Consider the following 23628-nt stretch of genomic DNA (forward strand, 5'->3'; position numbering starts at 1 on the left):
ATGTTCCTTATTTTGTCTAGTTTAATTTCTTTTTTTGAATCACTCCATTTGGAGTTTTGTAGCTCAAGTTATGGCCAAAATAAGTTTACTGTTCACGTGCAATCGCTCATGCCGCTATCATGGGTTACAGCATTTTGATCCAAATTTGGTCAGTAATTTGATCAAGTTAAGTTCCTAATTTGGTCTAACTTTCTTCACATTAAATGTTCTACTATGCCTTACGTTTCCATCGGTTCAAGAATCGCCTAAATCTGAGTTTTCTAGAGAGAGTTATAGTCCTCCAAACATTGCTGCTCAAATGAAAATTCTGGAAATCTCAGTACAGTAAACTTCACTTTGCTCAATGATTTGATTAGGTTCTGGTCATAATTTTGGGTAGGTTTCTTCATGAAAGTTGTTTGTCTATGTCTTAACTTTGTTTTGTAAAAATTTCAGGTCAATTGACCAAATCTACAGTGAGTTATGGCCAAATGAACAGTTACTGTTACTGTTCATTTGGTCATTTCTGCAGGTGCTGTTGCAGGGTGTCCGGATTGGGGCCAACTTTTGGTCCTCTTGCTTTGGTCTTTTGGGCATAGTTTCTTCAGAAAAAATGTGCCATTATAAGCCTAGTTTCATGTCCAATTGGCCAAACACCAATTGGACCAACACAGCCCAAGTTATGGCAGTGCAAGTGGACTGAATTTTCAGTCCCTCTGCTGCTGTCCTAGGGTAGCCTACAACTTCACTTTGCAATCCTATTTTTCAGTCCATAATATGGTCAACTTACCTAAAATGGTCACTAATTGACCATTAAAATGTGCTCTAACAATTTCATAAGCCAAATCAATTTTCACTCCCCCAAAACCCTAGCTTCACCTTTTGTTTTCTACAAGATGCCTTAGTTAGCATACCAATTTATTATCCTTGTGTATATGTATCTTAAACATCATTTCTAATCCACTCTAAGTCCAACAAAACCCTCATTTCTATTCCTTCAATATGGCTGCCGAAATTCATGGCATTCATACACATGGGTTTGGTTCATTTATTCCACAATTTCTTACCTATTACACATCTCTAACATGGAATTAATGTGTTTTAAATACATATGTGCACTAACCTTGAATGGAGCCACTTCTAAGACTTCAAAACTTCACTTTCTTCCTTTCTTTTTTCTGTCCAAAGCTTGCTCTAGGTGTGAGGACCAAGTTTTATGAAGGCATATAGGGGTTTTATGGTGTAATTGGCTAGGTTTTGGAGCTTGGGTGAGTGCATCAATGGAGGGAGATGGGGAGAAGTCACGTTTTGGTGAAGAAGAAGAAGAATGGCTGCTGTAATTTTTGGTTATTTGGTCTTCATTTAGTCTCTTTATTAGTTAGTCAAATGATGGCTTAATTGTGATTGGTCATAATTTATAAATGACATCATCAAGATGTCATAAATGAGCTTTTCTTTGATTTTTCTTTTCTTTTCTTCACTACTCAATTTCAATTTAATTTCTAGTAATGTTTATTCATATTTTATGTCATATTAATTATTTACTTAACTGGACAAGTCGGCCAAAAATCACCTCTGAAGGCGAAATGACCAAAATGCCCTCCGTTTGGCTTAACGGGTCAAAATTTTCTGTACCGATTGAAAAATTTTTATAAATATTTTCTTGGCATTCTAATGCCATAGGAACCTCAATGACCCTTCTCTGGAGTCCCAAAAATTATTTTATAATTTTTCCCCCGGGTCTAGGGCTCCTCGTTGCGAGAACCGCAACTTCTCTCTGGTTACCCATCGCTTGGGCACCGGCTCATTTGACTTGGTTGTATTTTATTTCTAAAATTTTTCCTAAATTTTTCTTATTAATATTTGAGTTAATTATGGTTCTTTACCTTAGTTTAAATATTTTTCTGGACGTTCTAGCTGTCCGGACCGACACTAGTCACCGAAACAGTAGACTGTGCGGAATTGCTACAGTGAGGGTGTTACACCACAGTTATCCATTCCCATTTCCACTCTGGTACTGGCGATGGATGTAACAAACCTGTTGGTACTTGATGTTCTGCCTTCACTTGCTGACAAGTCAGGCATTTGGAAACAAAGTCAGCTACATCCCTTTTCATACCCATTCACCAGTAATGCTCTTTCAGCCCTCTGTACATTTTAGTTCCACCAGGATGCATAGCAAAAGGTGACTCATGTGCTTCCTTCATAATGATCTGTCTTAATTCCACATCATTGGGAATGCATGTTCAGCCCTAATGTAGTGGTAAACCATCATTTCTCACAGAAAATTCAGGTTTCTTGCCCTGCTGGACTTCTTTCAGTAGCTTCTGATATTTTTTTTCATTCTGAGTAGCCATTCTGATTTGATCAATCAACACTGGCTGTACATGCCATGCAACTACTGTCTATCCTTTATCATTAATCTCCAAACTGGCATGCTATGCTTTCAACTTATGTACCATGGACAAAGGAGAAACTCTGAGACTAGCCATAGTCTTGCGACTTAAGGCATCAGCCACCACATTTGCTTTCCTTGGCTGATAGTCTATTAAACAATCATAGTCTTTAATCAGTTTTAACCATCTCCTCTGCCTCAAATTCAATTCCTTCTAGGTGCCTAAGTACTTCAAGCTCTTGTGATCTGTGTAAATATAGCATTTTTCCCCGTACAAATAATGTCTCCAAATCTTTAAAGCAAAAACAATAACTGCAAGCTCCAAATCATGTGTTGGGTAGTTCCTCTCATACGGTTTCAGCTGGCGTGATGCATAAGCAATGACATTCCGATCTTGCATCAGTACATAGCTTAACCCATTGTGAGAAACATCACTATAAACTGTGTATTCTTTACCCAGGGTAGGTAAACTAAGGACTGGAGCTTCTATCAAACACCTCTTCAACTCATCAAAACTCTGTTGGAATTTATTTGTCCACTGAAATTTTACATATTTTCGACTTGGTTAGTGGAGAAGTTAACATAGAAAACCTTTTTACAAACTGGCGGTAATATCCAGCTAAACCTAGAAAACTGTAAATTTCTGTGATATTCCTAGGTAGCTTCCAATTAAGGATAGCTTCTACGTTGCTGGAATCTACCTTGATTCCTTCAGCTAACACAACATGTCCCAACAAAGAGATTTCTTTCAGCCAAAATTCACATTTCGATAATTTGGCGTATAATTGTTTCTCACTTAAAGTCTACAGTACAATCCGCAGATGTCTGTCATGCTCCTGCATTCCTCGAATATATCAAAATATCATTAATTAACACCACCACAAACTGGTTGAGATATGGTCTGAAGATAGTGTTCATCAGATCCATAAAAGCAGCTGGAGCATTAGTTAACCCGAATGGCATTACCAGAAACTCATAGTGGCCATATCGAGTTCTGAAAGCACTCTTTGGAATACTCTGCTCTTGCACTTTCAACTGATAATAACCAGATCGCAAATCAATTTTGGAGAATACAGCTACACCCTTCAATTGATTAAACAGATCATCAATGCGAGGCAATGGATATTTGTTCTTTATTGTCACCTTATTCAACTGTCGGTAGTCAATACATAAGCGAAGAGTGCCATCTTTCTTCTTAACAAATAATACTGACGCTCCCTAAGGTGACACACTAGGGCTGATGAAGACTTTTTTAAGTAGTTCTTGCAATTGTACCTTCAACTCCTTCAACTCTGCTGGTGCCATTCTGTATGGTGTTATAGAGATTAGATCCACACCAGGCATAATATTAATTTGAAACCGCACCCCTCTTTCTGGAGGTAATCTTGGCAATTCATCAGGAAACACATCTAGAAAGTCATATACTGTAGGGATGTCCCTCAATGCTGGACTCCCCACTTAGGTGTCTACCACGTGTGCCAAGTATGCTTCACACCCCTTTCTGATCATTTTTCTGGCTAGTGCAGCCAAAATGATGTTTGATGGCAATAGCTACCTGTCCCCATGTATTACCACATCACTGATCGAGGAGACCAAAAGTGATCTTGATTCTGACCAATCATGGCGTGATTCCTGGCTAACCAATCCATGCCCAAGATGATATCATAATCTCTGAAGGGCATTTCAATGAGATCAGATAGAAAAGTATGTCCTTGGATCACCAAAGGACAATCCCTATACATTCTATTGACCCTGACCTCCTATCCTAGCAGACTTGTTACTAGCACCTTAAAGTCCATCTTCACACACGGAACAACAATGCAATCAATGATGCTAGTACTCGCATAGGAATGGGTAGAACCCGGATCAAATAACACAAATACATCTTGCTTAAAAGTTGAGAAGGTACCAGCCACAATATCAGATGTCTCGGCCTTTTCACTCTGTCTTATTGCGTAGACTCTGACTAGAGCATTGCCTGTTAGTAGTATGCCCTATAGCATATCATTTAGTATGTATCTTTTACATATTTTTATTAACAAAACGCATTTTCACTTTTCTGTTTACATAAGATATTTATGTGTAATAGAAAAGGTCCATTGATATTTTGTTAGAAATTCTATTCTTAAGTTGTTAAGAATATGAGTGACAGTATTTCTAGTACAAAGTATCATAAATAGGTTCATAATCGAGGATACTTCATAATAAGGACATGAATTATCCAGAAAGATTGTATTCATGTTTGTTCCCAAGTTATTTATATGAGATATAAATAAGATGGAATGGCGAGTCTCATGCCATATGACAAACATGATAGGCACTTATACATGATAAGTAGGCCAAACCAGTGACACTTATGACAAGCACATGGAGTTTACTCTTGTCAATGTTTTGTCATAAGTCATATCAGTGCATATAATCTTTAGACCTGACATAGCACAGTTATCTTATATATATGTAGTTTGAGTTTGATACTGCTTTCATACTTGTACTGTGTATGGGTGACATGTGTTGGCTCCTACTAGTTATATATGGAGGTAGGTGTTGATCAAGATGGAATCTATTCCTCTAAGTAAATAGAGATAAAATCCTATATTCATTTAATTGTTCTTGATGTTTCAAGTTCCTAGCCAAGACAGATAGATTTAATCAGAAAAGAGTTTCTGATGAGAAAATCTTTTTAATCAAGAACTGGAATTAAAAGAGAACATAATATTCATAGCAAATGGAGTTTGACATAAACCATGACTCCAGCTTGAGTTGGGATTTTGTAACAAAGAGATTCTAGTGCATGGTAACATATGATTACAGGTTCATTTAAGGTAAACCTTATTACTAATTGGGTGTTCATGGCATGCTATGCTAGGTGTTAACCATGGTCTATGAGGTGCATAAAATGATTTAGAGAAATCATTTATGGTAAGAAAGAGTTCTGATGGTATTAAGAGTTGATATCATATCTCATTGCCAATTAGTGATGAGCCTAGTAAGTCACACACATACACAAGTTATCACCTAATTAAATATGATTTAATTAATTAATTAAAGAGTTTAATTGATTAATTAAATAGGTTTGGTTTGCAATTAGATTGCAAAATCCCTAGCATGACTTGAAACCAAATCTAGATTATTAGATGTATAGTATAACTTCAATTTATATTTAAAGTGTTTAAATATGAATTTAATTAATGAGAAATTAATTAATAGAGATTAATTAATTAATTTATATTTGATAAAAATTAATTAGAAGAAGAGAAATAATTATTTTGGGTTAAGAACTCAAAATTAAGGCATAGGGGCATTTTGGTCATTTTGGCAGTGTGACACGTGGCACCATGAGAAGATGACACATGGCATTACACATAAGCTTGCCAAATGTCTTTTAATAATGTAAGATGATTAAAATTAAGATTAAATATAGGTTTCACAATTGGCACAATGTGATTGGGTCACTTAAACCTAGAGCTAATCAAAGGGTGACATGTGGCAAGGGTTTAATTTGTTAACCTAGCTATATAAGTGTTGTTATGAGAAAAATAAAACACAACCAGCAGCCACACTCCTTTTTCATGCCATTTTGAAGCTCACCCTCTCTTCCTCTTCATCTCTCATCAATTCAAAGAGATTAGCCATCAATCTCTTGAATTAAAAATACTAGAAATTGTTTCTAGTGTCCTGTTTACATCTCTAATCTCTTAAAAAGTAGAACTTGAATTTATAATTAATAGAAAAAGCTTTAGAAGCTATTCAAGGGCTGCCATTGGTGTTCTTGGTGTGGACAAGCTAAAGGGACAACATTTGGTGTCCTGAAGACGAATCTCAAAGGCGCAAATACGCTGCATTGCATCAAGAGGTTAGTGTAATCGTTCTTGATTTAATCTAGAGTTCTAAAATTAATCTGATTAATTTTAAAATCTTAAATGGCAAATACAAATCCAAAAACATATTAAAAGAGTTTTAATATGTTATTTATCATTGAAATCAAATAGATAAAAATAAATCTTGCATGATGCATGTGACCCTAGGTGAAATTTTTTTGAATTCAATGGTATAAACTTGTGTTTTTCACGCTTCCGCTCCTTCAATTGGTGTCAGAGCCACTATATCTGCCATTTAGATTGTTGATTATATGATTTAATTGTGTGTTTTGATCATGAGATGATTTATCCATTGCTAGTTGCAATGGAGGTGTGGCGGCATGCTTAAAAAACACCATCAATGGTGCGCATGATTTGGCTTCCATTGGTGGTTCAAGGTTTGGCTTTTAATTATGCAATTGTTGTATGATCTAAGGCCTATTCTTTGACTAATTAAAGTGTTTAATTAGTAATTTTAATTACACAATTAAATTATGATTCAAATCAGAATTTTAAAAATTATTTGAATGTGATTCAAATCTGAATTTTAAAAGTTGTTTGAATGTGATTCAAATCTGAATTTTTAAAGTTGTTTGAATCATATTCAAATCTGAATTTTTAAAGTTGACTGAATAATATTCAGATCTAATTTTTTTAAAAAATGTTTGAATGTGATTCAAATCTGATTTTTTAAGAAATGTTTGAATGTGATTCAAATCTGAATTTTTATAGTTGTTTGAATGTGATTCAAATCTGAATTTTTAAATTTGTTTAAATGATATTCAAATCTAAATTTTTAAATTTATTTGAATCATATTCAAATCTGGATTTTTAAGTTGAATATGAGATATTCAACTCACCTTTTAAATTTTTAAATTTATTCAAATCATGAAGAAACCTAACCCAAATTATGACCAGAACATATTCAAAAGGTGAGTTGCAGTCACTATTCATTGCACTGTAGATATGGTCAGTCCAGAAATTCTGGACAGAATTCCAATCCGGCCAGTTATGGTTTTTGGACCATAACTTGAGCTACAAAACTCCAAATGGAGTGATTCAAAAAAAGAAATGCAACTAGACAAAATAAAGAACAACTTTCATGTTGATCAGTTTGCAAAATTCCCACTGCAAAATTAACCAATGGAACAGTAAAGACAAGGCATGAAAACTGAAAATTCTGCCCAATTAACATTAAGCTTGGAAATGGTATTGGCAACCAATTCCAATAAATTTTGAATTCAAAATGTGGTATCTTGGAGAATTTAGGTTCAATAAATTTATTATGTATTAAAAAGCCAACAATTTGAGTGAATAGTAATGTGAATAGTAATACAAAGACATAAAATATAATAACTAAATTGGTAGAGGAAATTAAGGTATGAAATTTGGAATCCATGAAACATTCATGGATTACTTGGAATAGAAATAGTAATTCACCTAAATGACTTAATGAACATTTAAGTTATGTGAGTATATAGTTAAGATTTATTCCCATTACTAGTAGGTCCAATAAAACATAAGTAATACCACTTGAATATGAAATGACATTAACCTAGATGGATTATTGAGTATAAATGGGATGAGGTTTACATTAGGATTTATGTTTCCATTACAAATAAGATAATAACACCTTGTATGAGTTATGAATTCATATATGGGTTAAGTTGAATCATATTTAAATTTTTAAATTTATTTGAATCATATTCAACTCACCTTTTAAGTATGTATGTTTTATTTAATTGTTAAATAGTGTTATGCATGATGGATGATCATGGACTATAAAAGACCAATGTGATTGGATTTATTTCTTTTATGTTTCTTTGGGATTGTAAATTAATTAATTTATTTTAATTTATTTTGGGCATGTATTATTAAGTTTATAATAATTTTTTGTTGTAATTTCATTTATTTAAATTCTTGTAAATTCGCCTTGGTATGCCAAGGATTACTATGTAATATTGGATTGCAAGAAGTTCAAGGAGGTCAAGAGCATTGGTGAGACCAGTGGGAGGAATTCAAGATCAAGTGTTAATTATGTACTCCTTCAGCAACTCTTGTAACATGAATGAATGAAATGCACCTAGGAATGCCCTGACTCAATTCTTGGTGGCTCATAATTGAATCCCTTAGAAAGTCCATGATCATACCATATTTACTGCTTATCCATGAATGTATGAGATGTATGGAAATGTATGCAATTATATGGTATATGCATGCTAAATGGATAATGTGCAAAGTGAGACCTTAATAGTAATTAGGATGACTATAAAATCTTCCAAACAAATGATTAAGTTGCAAATGCTATAATTAAAGTAATTATAACATGGGCCCTCCATTGGGGCAATTATTTTAAGAAATCTTAAATAGTTGCATAAGATGCAATTAATTTAAGATATTTTCTTAAGAATGATTGTTAAGCATGAGATGTTGTAAATATGTAAATGGTTTGGTGGCCAATATTGGATGTACCTGAGGACATTAAAATTATTTTCATAATTACTAGCTCAATGGGATCAACTTAATTAATGCAAGATAAGTCAATAATGGATGTACCTGAGATTTTGAGCATTAGGGGCTGGGTAAAGGATTGAACCTCACATGAGATGTGATGGGCAAGGAGTTGCTCACTTATAGTTTATTGTAATTCCAATAATGGATGTACCTGAGGTTGATCAATAGAATTATAAGAATTCAATCACCCACTAGAAATCCATCCAACTAGAATTTTCGTTTTCTACTTTGGAAGTGTAAGATTCGCTAAGTTAGTGGGAGGACCAATTTGATTAAAAGACCATAATTATTTTGGTTAATTACATGATACATTTACTAATTAATTTGGTTATTTTCTGTAGTTAATTTTTTGATAAAAATGAGCACAGAACAACCACCACCATCCAATATCCTTGCAAGCATACTTGATTGCAATAGGTTGACAGGACCTAATCTCTCTGATTGGCTAAGAAATTTGAAACTTGTTCTGAACCTTGAACATATAGGATATATTCTAAACTTAAATGTTCCTGGTCCCTTACCTCCAGAGGCCACTCAAGAGGAACATGAAACTTTGGACAAGTGGAAGGAGCATGATATGAGAGCTAAGTGTTACATGCTTGCTTCCATGAGTAATGAGTTATGGAAACAGCATGAGAACATGCAGAGTTTGAGTGAGATCCTCCTTTACCTACAAGAGTTGTATGGTGAGCACAGTAGGAATGCTAGGTATGAGATACCTAGGCAACTGTTCCGCATGAGGATATGTCTGAGGGACAGAATATTGGGGATCATGTCCACGAGATGATTCGGCTGATTGAGCAGTTGGAACATCTTGACTTCAACATGGATTTCCAACTACAGACGAATTTGATCCTTCAGTCCCTTCCTGAGTCTTTTGGGAATTTTGTGACAAATTTCCATATGACTCAACAAGAATGCACCTTAGCTGATTTACTCAACATGCTGGTTATTGCCCAAAAGAATATGCCGGGCAATAAAGGAAAAGAGGTAGCTTTGATTGCATCTTCTTCTACTGGAAAGTCCAACAAGAAGAAGGGCAATAAGAAAAAGAAACCTCAGATTCCTGGTCCTTCTAAGAAAATAGCTAAAAAGAAAGGGAAGACTAAAGCTAAAGGAGGCAAAGGAAAGTGTTTCCACTGCCAGAAAGATGGGCACTGGAAAAGGAACTACCCAGAGTATCTTGCTTCTTTGAAAGACAAGAAGGATACAACTTCGGAAGGTATGTCCATATCTTGTTATTTAGATTCTGATGATACTCATAATTCATCTACAGCTTGGGTTTTAGATACTGGTGCCAGTTCTCACATTTCTAATGATATGCAAGAACTAGCAAGTAGCAGAAGCTTGCGTTCTCAAGATGTTGGAGTCCGGATTGGCAATGGCTCAACTGTTGAAGCTTTAGACATAGGATCTAAATCTTCTTACATGTTTGGACATGTTTTGTGTTTGGATAATATTTTATATGTGCCTGATGCTTTTAAGAACATCATTTTTATATCTAGTTTGACTAGAAATGGCTATGAATTTCAGTTCACAGATGATGTTTGCAATATTTATTTTGGAAATAAATATGTTGGTTCAGGTTATATGAATGATGGTCTTTATTATTTGGATAATAATGACAAACACAAATTGAATGCAAGTGATCTAAAAGAATGTAATGCCATGGTGAAAATCAACTCAAGTTCAAAATATATTTGGCACTTAAGGTTATGTCATGTTGCAGAAGATAGGATTGCAAAATTGGAGAAAATGGGGATTTTATCTTCATTGGGCTCTGAGCCTACTCCTACTTGTGAATCTTGCCTTTAGGGCAAAATGACTAGATCACCCTTTGTTGGATAAGGGCTAAGGGCTGAAAATATTTTGGAGCTAATACATAGTGATGTATGTGGTCCATTTAAGGAAATGGCTAGAGGCGGTTTTCATTATTTTATTACATTTACTGATGATAAATCAAGGTTTTGGTATTTGTATTTGATGAAATACAAACATGAATCCTTTGAAAAGTTCAAAGAATTTAAATCTAAAGTAGAAAATCAAACAGGAAAGAGTATTAAAGCTCTTCGATCAGATCGTAGAGGTGAATATTTGAGTACTGAATTTGATGAATACTTGAGAGAGCACGGCATTGTTTCCCAGCTAACTCCTCCAGGAACGCCACAGCTGAATGGTGTATCTGAAAGGAGAAATCGTAACCTATTGGATATGGTACGTAGTATAATGAGCTATACTGATATGCCAATCTCCTTTTGGGGATTTGCATTAGAATCAGCTTTGTATATTCTGAATAAGATTCCATCAAAATCAGTTTCTTCCACACCTTATGAGATATAGCATGGAAGAAATCAATTCTTAAGCATGTTAATATTTGGGGTTGTCCAGCTTATATAAAAAAGCTGAACACTGATAAATTGGAAACCAGATTAGAAAAAGGTCGATTTGTTGGATATCCAAAAGATAGTTTTGGATATTATTTTTTTTTTTTGCCTACTTCACAAAAGGTTGTGATAAGTAAAGATGCCACATTTCTTGAACAACAGTTTGTTCAAGAAAGAGGCAAAGGAAGGCAAATAGAGTTGGAATTAGAGAATTCTGACCAATCAACAGATTAGATAGATATAGATCCATCTAGTCAACCTATACCCATTGATGAAACATCCACAGCTGTTCCTCGTAGAATAACTAGGGTATCTCACCCACCAGTGAGATATGGTTTCCTTCATGAAGAAGAACAAGAGTTGTCTACTCATGAAGAAGTAGATCATGGAGATGATCCACTCGCCTACGAAGAAGCTATATCAAATATAGACTCTTCAAAATGGATAGATGCTATGAAATCTGAGATTGATTCCATGTATAAGAATCAAGTTTAGGATCTTGTTGACCCACCTGAAGGTATTGTACCTATAGGGAACAAATGGGTTTTCAAGAAGAAAATTGGTTCTGATGGAAAGGTAGAGACCTATAAGGCAAGGCTAGTAGCAAAAGGGTTTCGCCAAAGGCAAGGAATCGACTATGAGGAGACTTTCTCGCCTGTTGCCATGCATAAATCAATTAGGATTCTATTAGCAATAGCTGCATACTATGATTATGAGATTTGGCAGATAGATGTCAAAATAGCTTTTCTCAATGGATACATTGAAGAAAACATTTTTATGGAGCAACCTAGGGGTTTTGAATCCCAAGATGATTCCAAGGTATGCAAGCTAAAGCGATCCATTTATGGGTTGAAGCAAGCTTCGAGGAGTTGGAACATCCGTTTTGATGAAGCCATTAAATCCTTTGGTTTTATCAAAAATGAGGATGAGCCATGTGTATATAAGAAGATTAGTGACAGTGCTATCACTTTCCTTGTCTTATATGTGGATGACATACTGTTGATGGGTAATGGCACAGGTATGTTGACAACTGTAAATATATGGTTGTCAAATACATTCTCCATGAAAGACTTAGGGGAGGCAACCTATATTCTTGGGATTCGCATATATAGAGATGGAGCGAAAAGAATAATTGGTTTATTCCAAAGTCTATACTTGGAAAAGGAGTTAAAGAGGTTTAACATGCTTGATTCCAAGAGAGGATTGTTACTAGTGAGACATGGTATCCATCTTTCTAAAGAGATGTCTCCAAAGACACCTGAAGAAAGAGATAAGATGGTCAGGATTCCATATGCTTCGGCTATTGGAAGTTTAATGTATGCAATGTTGTGTACTAGGCCGGATATCACATATGCTGTTAGTTTGACTAGCAGGTATCAATCCAGTCTAGGTTTGGAATAGTGGATAGCTGTCAAGAATATCCTTAAGTACTTGAGATGAACTATGGATTTATTCTTGACATATGGAGGTGGAGACTTGTAATTGGATGGTTATACTGATTCTGATTTCCAATCAGATATTGATGATAGAAAGTCTACATCTGAATATGTGTTCATTTGTAATGGAGGTGCAGTCAGTTGGAAGAGTTCCAAACAGAGCACGACTGTAGATTCCACTACAGAGGCTGAGTATATTGCTGCATCAGATGCTACAAAGGAAGCTGTTTGGATAAAGAAGCTCGTGACAGAACTTGCAGTAGTTCCTTCCATTGAGTCAGCAGTTCCTCTACACTGTGACAATAATGGAGCAGTAGTACAGGCTAAGGAACCAAGGTCTCACCAAAAATCCAAACGCATAGAAAGGCGCTACCACATTATCAGAGAAATAGTTGGGCGAGGTGATGTAGCCATGTAGAAAATAGCATCAGCTGAAAATCCAGCTGATCCATTCACTAAACCTATGTCACAGACTCAGCTAGACCGACATCTTGAGAAGATAGGTCTAAGATATTGTAATGAATGGCTCTAGTGCTAGTGGGAGATTGTTAGTAGTATGCCCTAGAGCATATCATTTAGTATGTATCTTGTACATATTTTTATTAACAAAAGGCATTTCAACTTTTCCGTTTACATAAGATATTTATGTGTAATAGAAAAGGTCCATTGATATTTTGTTAGAAATTCTATTCTTAAGTTGTTAAGAATATGAATGACAGTATTTCTAGTACAAAGTATCATAAATAGGTTCACAATCGAGGATACTTCATAATAAGGACATGACTTATCCAGAAAGATTATACTTATGTTTATTCCCAAGTTATTTATATGAGATATAAATAAGATGGAATGGTGAGTCTCATGCCATATGACAAACATGATAGGCACTTATACATGATAAGTAGGCCGAACCAGTGACACTTATGACAAGCACATGGAGTTTACTCTTGTCAATGTTTTGTCATAAATCATATCAGTGCATATAATCTTTAGACCTGAGATAGCACAGTTATCTTATATATATGTAGTTTGAGTTTGATACTGCTTTCATACTTGTATTGTGTATGGGTGACATGTGTTGGCTCCTACTAGTTATATATGGAGGTAGGTGTTGATCAAGATGGAATATGTTCCTCTAAGTAAATAGAGATAATATCCTATGTTCATTTAATTGTTCTTGATGTTTCAAGTTCCTAGCCAGGACAGATAGATTTAATCAGAAAAGAGTTTCTGATGAGAAAATCTTTTTAATCAAGAATTGGAATTAAAAGAGAACATAATATTCATAGCAAATGGAGTTTGACATAAACCATGACTCCAGCTTGAGTTGGGATTTTGTAACAGAGGGATTCTAGTGCATGTTAACATATGATTATAGGTTCATTTAAGGTAAACCTTATTACTAATTGGGTGTCTATGGCATGCTATGCTAGGTGTTAACCATGGTCTATAAGGTGCAAAAATGATTTAGAGAAATCATTTATTGTAAGAAAGAGTTCTGATGGTATTAAGAGTTGATATCATATCTCATTGCCAATTAGTGATGAGCCTAGTAAGACACACACATGCACAAGTTATCACCTAATTAAATATGATTTAATTAATAAATTAAATAGTTTAATTGATTAATTAAATAGGTTTAGTTTGCAATTAGATTGCAAAGTCTCTAGCATGACTTGAAACCAAATCTAGATTATTGGATGTATAGTATAAGTTAAATTTATATTTAAAGTGTTTAAATATGAATTTAATTAATGAGAAATTAATTAATAGAGATTAGTTAATTAATTTATATTTGATATAAATTAATTAGAAGAAGAGAAATAATTATTTTGGGTTAAGAACTCAAAATTAAGGCACAGGGGCATTTTGGTCGTTTCGCAGTGTCACACATGGCACCATGAGATGGTGACACATGGCATGACACATAAGCTTGCCAAATGTCTTTTAATCATATAAGATGATTAAAATTAAGATTAAATATAGGTTTGACACTTGGCACAATGTGATTGGGTCACTTAAACATAGAGCTAATCAAAGGGTTGTAGCGCCCCTAAGTTCGGTAGTGCGTTCTACTGCTCCTGTGACCAGTGTTGTCCGGACAGCTAGGATGCCTAGAACTACACTTCGATGTGAGTGAGGAGACATAAAATAATGAAATAAAAGAAAAGAAAATACAAGAAAAACAAAGAAAAAATAATAGCAAATAAATGTAACCAAGTTAAATGAGCCGAGAACCCTAGCGATGGGTGACCGCACCGGGAAGTCACGGCGTGGACCGTTGACTAGCCCTGGACCGCGGGGAACCCTAGAAAATATTTTTAGGACTTAAATAGACACCTATTGAAGTATAAATACCATTAGAAATATTAAATAAAAATTAAATAATTAGTACAAAGAAAAGTGAAATCGAAAAATGGATAAAACCCGGTGTTACCGAAAAAAAATCGGGAATGCAACTCGAATAGGGGCATTGTGGTCATTTGACACCCCGAGTTATCTTTTGACCTAAATGTCCATTAAAAACACATGATATTACACTTGGAAGATGTAATAAAAATTAAATTAGTGGTACCTAATGTAAATAGCAAAAATGGGGTATAAATTGAGTAATTAACACTTTAAACATATAATATCATTATCTTATGGTGAGTGGAGCACTATGGGGTTAAAGTAATCCTTAAGTGGGCAGGTGTAAATCCACTCACTCTTCATCTTCAACCTTCCTCCCTTCCATGCCGAAATGAAGTTCTCCAAATCCTCCATGGCCGAATTGGTTCAACCTTCCTAAACCTCCACCATTTCCATCCTAAACACCAAAGTCACTTCACTAACTTTGATCCCCACATCACAAGGAAGAAATAGATACTAAATTCAAGGGATTTTGGTAAAGATTTAACAAGCCTCATCAATAGGTAAGTGTTTAAATTGTTTTATTTCTTAAGTAATGTTTATGGGAAGTTTGAGATAAATAAATTGATGAAGAAATTTTGAGTTTTTGGTGAGTTATGATTATTTATTAGTTTAGGCAGCCATGGTAATTAAAGAGTTTGAATTATTTTCACATGCAATTGATGGGTATTGAAGTTTATTAAAGTGAATAAAAGTTTAGGTAGGTTAATTATTGGTGTATGTTAAAGTTGAGTACTTGAGTTGAAAATTATGTTGAATTTGAAATTCTATGCGTAAATGTCTAAATGGACAGCCATGAAATTGTATACTAAATGAAATATTCTTACATGTATTGTGGAGAATTAATGTTGACTAATATGGTTTAAAATTTTAGTAAGTTAACCTCATGTATATGTGATGGTGGACCAAGTGAAAATTTGAGCTTAAAGGCAATTATGGAAGCTTTACAAATTTGGCAGCTTGTTAACTTCTTGAAGAGTGCTGGAATTCATGAAGTTGTTTGATGAATTGTGGTCCTAAAGTTTGCCAAAAGTGTATGTAAGAGAGTGGTGAAGTTATATGTTATGATAGTGGAGAAGTTATATGTTATGATTAGGTGATTAAATTGTTGTAATTGAGTTTGAAAAATTCTGCACTATATGGAGCATGTTGAGTGTGATTGTAAGCTGCCAAAATGACCAACAATATTTTGTGAATTGTGTTTAGGTTATGGTACAAACCAAAATTGGCATGAATGTGGAGTTCGGTAAATGCTAAAAGTGACCTTTGATGAGTAATGAAGGAAATGCAATAGGGCAGTTAGGTTTTGGGCTTAGAACCTTAAGTGTGTGGCTCCAATTGGTATGATACCAATTGGAGGTGAAACTAGGCACAAAATGTGCCAACTTTCATGAAGGAAGCTTACCAAAATTCTGCTTGTATGGTAACTTGAAAAGTGACCAAATTCGGATTAGTGCAATTAAGGCCTGGAAATTGACCATTTGGGCAGCAGTTAGTGTTTATGCCATAACTCACTCAAAATAGGTCCGATTGACCTGAAATTTTAACTATGAATAGTTAAGACATATATTTACAAGTCTTATGAAGACACCAAAGCCCAGAAATGTCACACCCTACTCTTCTGTAAGGCATAACATGATCCCGTAGTATACCTAATGAATTACCAACTTCGTCTACTGATAACCCATTAAATACAATACAAGGGATTTTAAAACTTTTTTTACTTCTTTTTATAGTGGTGAGCACTATTTACAGGTGTTAAAAATTTTTTTGAACTTAAGTGAAAGAGCTAACATATTTGAATCATTAATAATTTCTGTAAAAATTTTGGCAGAGTGTCATCTGTATTTTGGACAAAACAGTTCTTCAAAAACTTATAAAAAGCACTTCAATATTTTTCTCAATCTCAAACTCCAACATAATTCAACACAATAAGTTTTTCAAGTCAAATCCACAATAATTTTTCAAAGACTGAGATTAAAGAATTACAGTACAAATTTTTCAAGCAAAAATAACTCATAATTTACTTTATAACTTCAATGTACAATTTTAATTTACAACTGCTCAAAACCAAGAATAATATATACATACAGTGAACATACATTACAGTATAAAATGCAAAATGTGGTATACTCAATATACCCGATGATCTCTCAATGTAGTACTAGCGGCAGAGTCACGCTTTGTCACTACCACCTGGATAAAGAATGAAAGCTATCGCTGAGTAAAATTTACTCAATGGTGCACAAGAACAATTTGAAATGCGATACATAAATCTTTTATTGACAATTCACAAATCAAATAGTTCACAATTCCATTTCACAATTTACAAAGTTCATATAACATAAATTTGATCAAATAACTGAGTAACACAGTTTTGCCAATCAATAACACAATTTGATCAAATAACTGAATAACACGGTTTTGCCAATCAATAACACAATTTGATCAAATAACTGAATAATACAATTTTGCAAATCAATAACACAATTTGATCAAATAACTGAAGAATACAGTGTTACCAATCTATAACACAATTTAGGTCATGACACAATTTTTTCCACACATGCCGTGTTGTACACCACGACAAGACACACTCACCCCAATAATTGAAATCAATAAGGGAGGAAGCTAGCTGAATAATGAGAACTCATCCACACTCACCTCAGACTGGGAAGTCAAAGAGGGAGGAGCATAATCACACTCACCCCAGACTGATAAGTCAAAGAGGGAGGAATATATCACACTCACCCCATAAATGGAGAAGGAACATAGTAACAGTGTCATGCCAAGTGTGAATCAAAACAATTTCAAATCACAATATTTCATACAAACCATAAATCACATTTTACCTCAAAATTTCCATTTGCAAAGTTGGCAACACAATAATTTCCAAATAATATTCCCAAAACCAAAGCAATAAAAAATTATCCATAACTCATTTCTCCAAATAAATTTGCTAGTAAAAGCAGTGAATATAAAAGTATTGTGCACGGACACAATTTAAAACTATAATGTTCAATTAAATTTTTAAGTAGAAAATGAGAAATCAAAATTATTGTGCACAAACACAATTTAAAACAATAACGTGCAAATAATCATAATTTATTTCAATTTAAAAATTCAAAAGAAATAAATATTGTGCACAAACCTTTGACACATGCCTCTTGGCTCTAACTCAGTGTTTCCTTCCCTTTCCCTGAGTCGTTGCTAACTGAGAAACACAATTTGAAGTGTTTCAGTACTCATTTAAACAGTCTCTAAGAATAAGGTTCAATAATTAATTTATCAAATTATATTATTTACTTAATCACCTAATATGTCGACCCTCGATGCATTCTGAGTAAATTAGGTTTTAATGTTACTAATATGTCACATTCGATAGTCTTTTAGGATTGGTACATGTTACCAAATTCATTTCCATGTATCTTGCATTTTCTTGCAATTTGCGGGATTCCGAGATACTAGTTTGACCTAGCCGGACGACCTAGTTCCCTCGGTTTTCGGTCAAAACTACAAACTTGTAGATCTATGTCTTATTGCACGCGGAGCAAAATTTCAGGTCATTCTGAGTTTACTAGACCAAGTTATGGTCATTTTACTATTGCTGGTCAAAGTGCATCAAAATTGGTCACTTTAGGTCATTTTAGGTTCGGCCAGTTTTTGGATCCGAACTTGTGCAAGCTTTTTGACTTCCTTATGGTCATTTCTGGGCTTTGATGTCTTCATAAGACTTGTAGATATGGGTCTTAGCTATTCATGGTCAAAATTTCAGGTCAATTGGACCTGTTTTGAGTGAGTTATGGCCTAAGCACTAACTGCTGCCCAAATGGTCAATTTTCAGGCCTTATTTGCACTTAATCCAGATTTGGTCATTTTTCAAGCTACCTTGCAAGCAGAATTTTGGCAAGCTTCCTTCATGAAAGTTGGCACATTTTGTGCCTAGTTTAACCTTCAATTGGTCTCATACCAATTGGAGCCACACACTTAAGGTTCTAAGCCCAAAACACAAACTGCTCTATTGCATTTTATTCATACTCATCAAAGATCACCTTTAACCTTTACCAAACTTCTCCTTTATGCCATTTCTGGTTTGTGCCCTAACCTAAACATATTTCACAACATTTTATTGATCATTTTGGCAGCTTACAATCACATTCAACATACACCATTAAGTGCAAAATTTGTCAAAATCAATTACAACAATTTAGTCACCTATTCATGCTCATTTACATGTCCAACTTCACACTATCACACATATACCCAAACTGCCAACACAACTAACACAATTCAACATTAATATTCCATCATCCAAACATGAAATAACATCCTTATGGTTCACCCAACCAGGCTGCCAATTCATGCATTACATTCCATTAATTCCCAAGCTTCAAATTTCAAATACACATCCACATATACTAAGTATACATCACCCAAACAATTTCCTACACATATAAACATTTAATCAATCCTTTAATCCACCATTTACAAAAAAAAAAAATAAACTGTCTTCAAGGTGTTTCCATGGCTGCCAAAAGTACACATTCCCATTTAAACATCAAACCTCAAAAATCTCTCCACAAATCAAACACCCATAACATCCTTACAAACTTTAATGAAACAATAATAAAAAACACAAACTTACCACTTTGGAAATTCTTCAAAGTCTCTCCAAAACTTGGTTTTCTTGTTTCCTATCTACTACCCATGGTGTGAGGATCAACTTTAATGAAGGAAGGTGCAAAGAAGGAAGCTTAAATCAAGCTTGCATGAAGCTTTCAAGTGGACGTCAATGGTGGATCTTCTTGGGAGCAATTTGGCTGGTTCTTGGAGAAGTGAGGAAGAAGATGATCTGATGTCCAAATGAAGTGGTAGTGGTCCACTTTCATGAATTAGTGGAGCACTATGTCAAAATAAATTATTAGTTTAATCTAAAATTTCATTTTCCCACATTAAGCTTCCCATTTTTGCTATTTACATTAGGTATCACTAATTTAATTTTTCATGACATTTTTCAAGTGTAATATTATTTATTTTTAATGGAAATTTTGGTCAAAAGACAACTCGGGGTGTCAAATGACCACAATGCCCCTGTTCGGGTTGCATTCCCAATTTTTCGGTAACACTGGATTTTGTCCATTTTTTGATTTCTCACTTTTCTTTATACTAATTAATTAATTTTTCATTGATATTTCTAATGATATTTATACTTCAATTGATGTCTCTTTAAGTCTTAAAAATATTTTCCAGGGTTCCCCGCAGTCCAGGGCTAGTCAACGGTCCACGTCGTGACTTCCCGGTGCGGTCACCCATCGCTAGGGTTCTCGGCTCGCTTAACTTGGTTACATTTCTTTGCTATTATTTTTCCTTTGTTTTTCTTGTATTTTCTTTTCTTGTATTTCATTATTTTATGTCTCCTCACTCATATCGAAGTGTAGTTCTAGGCATCCTAGCTGTCTGGGCAACACTGGTCATCGGAACAGTAGAACGCACTACCGAACATAGGGGTGTTAAAAGAAATGACCATAAGCAAGTCAAAAAGCTTGCACAAGTTCGGGTCCAAAAACTGGCCAAACCAAAATTTACCTAAAATGACCTAAAGTGACCAATTTTAATGCATTTTGACTAGCAATAGTAAAATGACCATAACTTGGTCTACATAACTCAGAATGACCTGAAATTTTGCCCCGCGTGCAATAAGATATAGATCTACAAGTTTGTAGTTTCGACCAAAACTTGAAAACCGAGGAAACTAGGTCGTCCTACTAGGTCAAACTAGCATTCCGGAATCCAACAAATTGCAATAAAATGCAAAATACATGGAAATGAGTTTGGTAACATGTACCAACCCTAAAAGACTATTGAATGTGATATATTAGTAACATTAAAACCTAATTTACCTAGAACGCATCGAGGGTCGACATATGAGGTTGACTAAGCAAATAATAGATTTCAGTGAATTAATTATCAAGCATTATCATTAGAGACAATTTAAATGAGTACCAAAACACTTCAAATTGTGTTTCTCAGTTAGCAAAGACTCAGGGAAAGCGAAGGAAACACTAAGTCAAGGCCAGGAGACAATTATCAGAGGTTTATGCACAACAGCTATTTCTTTTGAATTTTTCAATTGAAATGAATTATGACTATTTGTACATTATTGTTTTAAATTATGGAAATGTGTTTGAATGGATATTTATTGCTTGAAAAAACATTGTAAATGGTTTGAAATTGTGAAAAATTGTTTGAATGATATTGATGGATACTTATTGATTGAAAAGTATTGGAAATGATTTGAAACCACAGCTATCATGTATATTGATTGTATTCCTCGCTAGCTTGTCTAGTGGGATGAATTGAATTCCCTCTTTGGCTGAAGTGTTCAGGTGTGTGCCTGTTGAGGATGAATAGAATGAGTACTCATATTATTGCTAGCTAGCTATGTTATTCCTCATTAGCCATCGGCTTTTGGGACGAATTGAATACCTCATTAGCCATCGACTTTTGGGACGAATTGATCTTTGGAACATGATTAAGCTGTGTGTGATTTATTGATATGTATTATGAGATTGTGAAACGGAGTTGAAATTCTTATTGACATTTACTGTCTTTTGAATTTAACCATGATTTGATTTATTGAAATTTATTGTGATATTGAGAAATGGAGTTTAAATTCTTATTGACATTTACTGTCTTGAATTTAACTATGGTTTTAAGTATCCACTATTTATTTAACTTATGATTTGTGATTTAAAGTTGTATTTGGTTAATGTTGTGCACCACTGAGACATTGTCTCAGCGATAGCTTTTCATTACTGTCACAGGTAGGCAGACTAACAGGGCAGCAGACTAGGCTGCTAGTACATTCAGCGAGAGATCATCGGGTATATTGAGTATACCACATTTTTGCATTTTGTACTGTAATGTATGTTCACTGTATGTATATATTGTTCTTCGTTTTGAGCAGTTGTAAACTAAAATGGTACATTGAAATGTAAAATAAATTGTGAGTTATTTTGGCTTGTAAAATTTGTACTGTATTTCTTTTATCCCAGCCTTTGAAAAATTATTGTGGATTTGAGTTGAGAAATATAATGTGTTGAATTATGTTGGTGTTTGAGATTGAGAAATATATTTAAAGTGCGTTTTACAGGTTTTTGAAGAACTGTTTTATTCAAAATACAGAGGGCACTCCACCAAAATTTTTACAGAAATTACCACTAATTCAAATGTATTAGCTGTTTCACTTCAGTTCAAAAAAAAATTTAACACCTGTAAATAGTTCTCACCACAGCAAAAAGAAATAAGAAAAGTTTTAAAATCCCTAATAGTGTATTTAATGGGTTATCAGTAGACAAAGTGGGTAATTCATTAGGTATACATGTTATGCCTTATAGAGAGGTAGGGTGTAACAAGGGTGACATGTGGCAAGGGTTTAATGTGTTAACCTAGCTATATAAGTGTTGTTATGAGAAAAATAAAACATAACCAGCAACCACACTCCTTTGTCACGCCATTTTGAAGCTCTCCCTCTCTTCCTCTTCATGTCTCATCAATTCAAAGAGATTAGCCATCAATCTCTTAAAAGGAAGAACTTGAATTTCTAATTAATAGAAAGAGCTTTAGAAGCTGTTCAAGGGCTGCCATAGGTGTTCTTGGTGTGGACAAGCTAGAGGGACAACATTTGGTGTCCTGAAGATGAATCTCAAAGGCGCAAATACGCTGCAGTGCATCAAGACGTTAGTGTAATCGTTCTTGATTTAATCTAGGGTTCTAAAATTAATCTGATTAATTTTAAAATCTTAAATGGCAAATACATATCCAAAAATATATTAAAAAAGTTTTAATATTTTGTTTATCATTGAAATCAAGTAGATAAAAATAAATCTTGCATGATGCATGTTACCCTAGGTGAAATTTTTTTGAATTCAATGGTATAAACTTGTGTTTTTCACGCTTTCGCTTCTTCACTGCCTTGCTCTGATTGATTCACCGTGCTTTAGCTACCTGCTGGACTACCTCTACCCCTACCTCTACCTCTGCTAGGTGGTTGTGAACCTCTTATGGACAGATTCTAAACTGACCCTTTAGCAGTAGTAGGAGGTGGTCCAACTTTGCGAGTACTGGTGCAGTCTTTGGCAAAGTGCCCTGTGCCTCCATAGTTATAACAGGCTCCTATGGCCTTGTAACACACCCCACCATGATTTCTTCCACAATTTTCACATTAGCGGGGAGGGTAGGAACTTTTGGTACTCTGCTGACCAGATAGAAGAGGTTTCTGTCCCGAAAACCTTCCCCTACCAGACTTCTTACCACCCCTGCTATGTCCCCCATGGTTCTTCCTCTTTCCAGTAGGACCACTGGAACTCTATTCTACTGACTTTTCCTCTTTTTCTGTCTTTTATGATTTCTTTTTCTCAGGGGCCACTTCAAATTCAATTCTTTCTAATTCTAGTGCTTGAGAAATATGCTCAGAGAAGTTGTTATGTTTGAATCTGACCACTTGTAATCTAATACTAGGCTTCAAGCCGGTTTCAAATCTCTTACATCTCTCCCTACTGGTAGAAAGTAGACTTACTGCATAATGGCTCAGGCGGGAAAATTCCCTTTCATATTTAGCCACTGATCTACTCCCCTATTTCAATCTTAAG

The sequence above is a fragment of the Hevea brasiliensis genome, chromosome 8, assembly GCF_030052815.1.
Source record: "Hevea brasiliensis isolate MT/VB/25A 57/8 chromosome 8, ASM3005281v1, whole genome shotgun sequence".
Lineage (NCBI taxonomy): Eukaryota > Viridiplantae > Streptophyta > Magnoliopsida > Malpighiales > Euphorbiaceae > Hevea > Hevea brasiliensis.